The sequence below is a fragment of the Mauremys reevesii genome, linkage group 2 (genome assembly GCF_016161935.1).
Source record: "Mauremys reevesii isolate NIE-2019 linkage group 2, ASM1616193v1, whole genome shotgun sequence".
Classification (NCBI taxonomy): Eukaryota; Metazoa; Chordata; order Testudines; family Geoemydidae; genus Mauremys; species Mauremys reevesii.
In genome coordinates this window covers 114,763,876-114,769,875 of record NC_052624.1, presented here as the reverse complement: position 1 = coordinate 114,769,875, position 6,000 = coordinate 114,763,876, and positions in this window count along the sequence as shown.

Below are 6,000 nucleotides of genomic sequence, written 5' to 3'. Positions count from 1 at the left end.
TTTGAATCAGTTATACAGTTGAGTCCCTCTGGTTTTTGGAATGGCCTTCTGGAGAACACTGAACAGCTGCAGATCCAGAGCAGCAATGCCCTGGTAGGACAGGACTATCAGATGCTGTCCACAACCATTGATGAGTCGGCCCCTCCTCCCCAACACAATCTTATTAGGTCACCATGGGTCATCAATATCCTGTAGTAGATAAAATTAGGAGGCAAAAGAGCAGAATGCTTCTGGTAAAAAATTAAATCAGAATGCCTTTGGCTGTGGGAAAGGAGTTTGTACCATTCTGTCACTGACGTGAGAAAAACTATAAGAAAGGCTTCTCCCCCTTTGCAATATAAACGGCTATATCATGAAGAGCAGATTTTCTCCAGATTTAACCAAGTCAGACTGTCTTCACACAGTTTCAGATTTCGGTACTTCACCTGCTACAAAGCACTATCATTAGGGTGACCAAACATCCTGTTTTGGCTGGGACAGTCCCTCTTTTAAACCCTGTTCCTGCCGGTCCAACTTTTTTTTTGACAAAAGTGAGCATCTGTCCTGTTTGCTCTTGCCAACTTGATCGGCTGGCAAGAGCAAACGGGATAAATGCCCATTTTTGTCAAAAAAGTTGGGTGTGGAGGAACATGTGGTAGGATGAGCAGCAATGCCAGCCCCACGTAGGGGGGAAGGCCGGGCTCATGCGGTGGGCAGGCAGGGCTCGAGTGAGCAGCAACTTCAGCCCCAGCCTAGCGTGGGGTTGGGGGGCAGGGCTCGGGCAAGAAGCTTGAGCCAGCCCTGCATGGGGGAGCGGTGGGGGGTGGTGCTGAAAGGGGATTGGGCTAGCCCCAGGCAGTGTCCCGTTTCCCTCTGGGTAACATGGTCACCCTAACTATCATTCTACCTTGCAGAAAGATGAAAGGTATTTAAGATAATCTCTCCAACTGCCTGGAGCCAAAGGGGAGAAAACCATTTCAATTTCTCTTAAGTGGGCTCTGATCTTGCAACTAGATCTTGTGCCTCCTCAGAGTCCCATTTTCATGGGTCTGACTGCAGAACCGGGACTCTAGTTTATCCTAGTCTCACAAGGTGAAGTGTTGAAATCCCTACAAGAAAGCTATGGCACTCTATAGAAATTGGATCCTTGCTCCCTAGTACCTGTGAGGCCATCAGAGAACACATATGATCACAATTAAAAAAAACAACAACAATCTCAAACCATGGACAAGAACAGCTCAAATGAATTTATTTCAAATCTAATCATACTGCAGAATTGTTTTGAGGTATTTGCCTAGTTTGCATATTACTTTACTTTCTCTCATGATTTGATGCACTGAAAGAACAGCTGACCTGATACTATAGATGGTCTTTGTATTTTAAACCAAAGGATGGAAGGCAAGACACTTGTCACAAAGGTCTTAAAAGCAGCAATAATGACTGTAGGGTCTTATAATGGGCTCTAGCGTGTCTGCAGAGCTTCAAAGTCTCTAGGTAAATATGGTAACTATTAGGCTCATAGATTTACTGGAGAATGGAGAGGAAAGTGATATTAGAGGTCTTTTTGATCATTGTAACATAAAATTTGATGATAATAAAGTGAGATAATGATTCACTTTCTATTGGAAATGCTTTTACAGTTCCACAAAGATGGATAAAACAATGGGGGCAGACAGAAAATAATATTCTAACTAGCATATTTGAGGAAAAGATTTGGAGAGGTACAACAGGAATGGAGGAATTGTTCTAACTATAAGGGTAGTTAAGTACAGGAACAGGTTACCAAGGGATGTTGCAGAATCTCCATCACCGGTGGTTTTTAAGAACAGATAACACAAACACCTGTCAGGGGTGCTCTAGGTATATCTGGTCCTGCCTCTCAAGGTCTCTTCCAGCCCTACACTTCTATGATTCTGCATATAATGGAGTACTTTTCTTCTCTGTTTGCTCAGGACAAAACTTAGGCTCTTGTCCCACTTAAAAAAAATGTATTTGATATTCAGTTGGAAGTAGTGATTTGTGCTCCACTAATCTTTGAGTGAAGTGCAGTGGGAAATATATCACTTTGGAGGAAACAAAGCAGAAGTGCATTTATTGGAAAGTATCAACAAAATCTGAAAAAACACTTCAGACTGTGATTTAATTGAATTTGGGATGTAGCTGAAGGAAAAACCTCTACCACATACTCTTGAAGAGCAGTTCTCAAAATTGTGGTCCATTGACCACTGGCAGTCCACAGAAAGCTGCCTGGTCCTTGTTTCCTTCTATTAAATTGCGCTGAAGTCAGCTAAAACTAATTAAATATTTTCCTATTGTTACATTTCCACATAAGCAGCTGCAGTTGCCACAGAGATACTGTGTGGTGGTGACAAGAACGGGAGGAGGTCTGCTTAAAAGTGAATGGGAAAGGAGTGCTGCTTCACACTCTGAAAAAGTTTAAGAACCCACATCTTAGAACTCAGTAACGGTTGGGAAGATGAAAACAGTGTGCATATAGTATAACATTGCAGATTCAAGTCTCGAGTATTTGAAGAGTAACACACTGTAGCAGCCCTGGCTTTACCTTAATATTGAAAATGTAGCTCATGTTTTTTATGTCAATTATGTATGGAATCTGAACCTGTCAGAGACATCCTTTTTGACACTTTAATTGCAATGACACTGCCCTAGTGTTGCCTATAATTACTGATAAATTCAAACACAGTCATTAATTTGCTATTACCAATCACTTTTGAAAGCCTTTTAGGCTTTCTCCTGTATATAATGAAGCTGAAGTAAATAGGCTTTCTACCCACCCTTGTTGGAAGAATTTGATTTAACTTTGATTTCTTTAAAAGATCTTGTACTATTGCTTTTGTGAAAATCAAAGTTGTTAGCATTTTTTTTCCACTTTCTTTCTTCTCCATCATACAAATAAAGAAAAATCTTTTAGCGGATAGCTAGTAAGTGTTACTCTTTTAAATGTAATTATTTCTTGCTGCAAGGCCTTTCTATTAGAATTCCAGCTGTGCAAATAGTTGATTTTTTGATTTGCTGGCTGTTTCAAAAAATGTTTAAAAAAAAATTAAAGGGGAAAACCAAAAAGTTAAAAAAAATCCTTGTTTCAGGTTGAGCTAAACATTTGGTTCAACTCAAAATAAAATGTTTTGTTTCATTCTTGAGCTTTATTAAAAATTTATTTTTTTAAATGAAATTGAAGTAAATTTCTAAATGAAAGCAAAACTTTTTGTTTTGAAAAATGTCAAATCAAAACATTTCAATATTGTTGGAAGTTTTTGTTGTTCAGGGTTTTTTTTAACGACTGAAACAATTTGGTGAATTTGATATGAATTTGTGAAATGTTTTGGTTGACCTGAATCTGCATTTTTCAGCAAAAAAAGGTTCGGATGAACAATTTCACCCATCTCTAATTAGGATATTTTCTCCTGTTCTTATGGAGTCATGGCTATTTAACATACTGAATAATGGACTTCATGAATGCAGAGAAACCAAGTGTCCATTGATTCAATGAATGCTGCTAGTTGCTCATCACTTTTGAAAATCTGGTCAATAGAACCAAATCCTGCATGTCCCTCTCAAGAAAATCTTAATGAAGTCAATGGGAAGTTTCTCCGCAGTAGGAGGCACAGGATTGGATTCTGAGCTCTCCCTGAAATGTACTACTTGGAGGTTTTTGACCTTAGAAGGGAGATCCCCTTCTCATACAGATCTGGTGGGGCACTCCAGCCTCTGTGGTTCCAAGCCCCAGGTTAGCTGATGTATACACTGTCTTTTTGTTCCTAAATTCATCTTTCCAAGAAGGTTACAAATTTTTAAATCTTATGTTTGAATTCTGGCCTTTAATCATGCACCCCATGATGCATGACTGAATTACTGTATACAAAATAAACATTGTTCTGTTGTCATGACAGAACAATGCCAGCTGTAGCCCCGTATTAAATGCTGACTTCCAATTAGGTGCTTTGAAGAAAATACCATTCACAAGGCTAATTAATTCACTTCCTCTTTAACTATCTACAGGTAGGAAAAGCATATTTGGAAATCTTTATCAACCCCTGATCATTGACAGGTTTTTAAAACAAGGATAAAGTTTTTACTGAAGAGCAGATTTTTCCCAAATAATTTTTGATAACCTCAGGCATAGTCTACACTACAAAGTTTTGCCAACATAGCTATGTCAGCTAGGATCATGGAAAATATCACACTCGCAAGCCAACATAGCTCTTCCCACTTAACTTCTGCTGTAGACACAATCATGTCAACAGAAGATTCCATGCGGCTTAGCTAATGTCGTCTGGGGAGGTGATGTAGCTATGGGATCTGAAGAACTCCTGTTGGCTTATGCATTATTTCTAATAGGGAACTCTGCTGGCATAGCTTTCCCAACAAAAGCTCTGTAGGGCAAACAAGCCCTGTGAGAAGTCTAACCAAGAGATTTTTTGACAAAATAAGACCTGAAGGAGAAAAGAAGTCTTTTTCCTGTGCTATCCCGACTTTTAACAACCATTTACCATCTCTCTAACAAAGGCATTGTTTGCACGCTACGAATGCACACACACACTTCTTTAGAGTTATGATACCAATACTCAGAGTTCTTTAAAAGATTAAATGCAATAACATTAAAATATTGCAGGTCAGAACATAAATGCATGGAGGCCAGGAAGTGGTGCCTAGGAACTGAAGCATATAAGGTATGGGAAAGGCCCAGTGTGCTTTGATACCTGAGCTGAATGAAGAAGCACCAAGTGTCCGATCCTGTAGCTGCTTTGTACACACAACTTACACTGAATCAGTGGCAGTTCTATGCTAGGAATGGCTATAGGACTGGGCCTCCTATGTGTTGCAGTCATGTGTACAAAGCCACTTAGGCACATGCTGTGCTATCTGTAATATTCAGCTCTGCCCTAGGCTGGTTCAGTGGTGCTCTTGCAGCATGAAAGTCTGAAACTCCTTGTATTTAGGAATAATTTTTACAGTGGGTGTGCTGGAAGCCAATCAAATTTGGCCTGTCCACACCTCTGTCTGTATCTACAGAGAGCAGATGGGTCAAACTGAGGGGTGCTGCGATGCTGTGTAACAGGTTGCGGTGCCTGGAGTGGGAAGCCAGGTGGGTCACAGAACCCTTGTGCTTCAAGCTGGTGGGGTATTGCCACACCTCCTGCACCCCTAGATCCTGTGCTACTCTTTATGTTTGCTGATTTCCTGTATTCCAGCGCAAGAGAGATACCACTTGAGTCTGTTATTACAGGCATTTACAGAAAAACTGGTGAGACTGCATTGAGTCCCAGTGGCTGCTGGGAGATGTAGTTCATTCAACTGGAGGAATCCCAGACTTCCTCTTCAAAATATTTACTGTTTATAGACGCAACTATTTTCTATTTGTTAGAGCTGCAGACTGGGAGAGAGGAGACACTGCACTGACGCTATGTGACCAGAAGTTAGTCAGCCTTCCTAGATGGAGCTCTTCTGCCCCCTTTAGATAGGCAAGTGGGACTGCCCTTGAACCACAGTCTCCAGCACATAAGAAAATCAGTATCTCATTTCAAGACAAGGATGTAAGTTGGACTGGTGTCTATAAATTCATATTCTGTCACAATGGCTAGCTCTGTAAAGACATCCGGGAGGAGAGCCTGTAACAAACTGATGCCTGCAGTGTAATAGAGGAGACCTCCGAAATAAGTTCTCCCAGAAAGGAAGAAGCTGCGGAAGTGAAAGCTGATGTTTTATTATATTATCTGGAAGTTTTAATTTGAGGCATTAATCAACAATGATGAGGAAGAGCCGGTAGCTGTTGGGAGGGAGGATTCAATTCACGCCTAGGGGCAGCAGAGTATACGCTGTACTTGGAAAAGGTGCCACCAGGCAGGGTCTTTGACTCACCCATGGGGCAAAGGCCAGGGGCTTAATGGGTAACACCAAGTGCCAGAAATAGCAAAGCCATAAAGCAGAGAGGGTGGAGGCGCATGATGGGGCAGCCTATCCGGTTCTATCGAGATAGGTAGGCAGCAGTGGAGGTTCCTT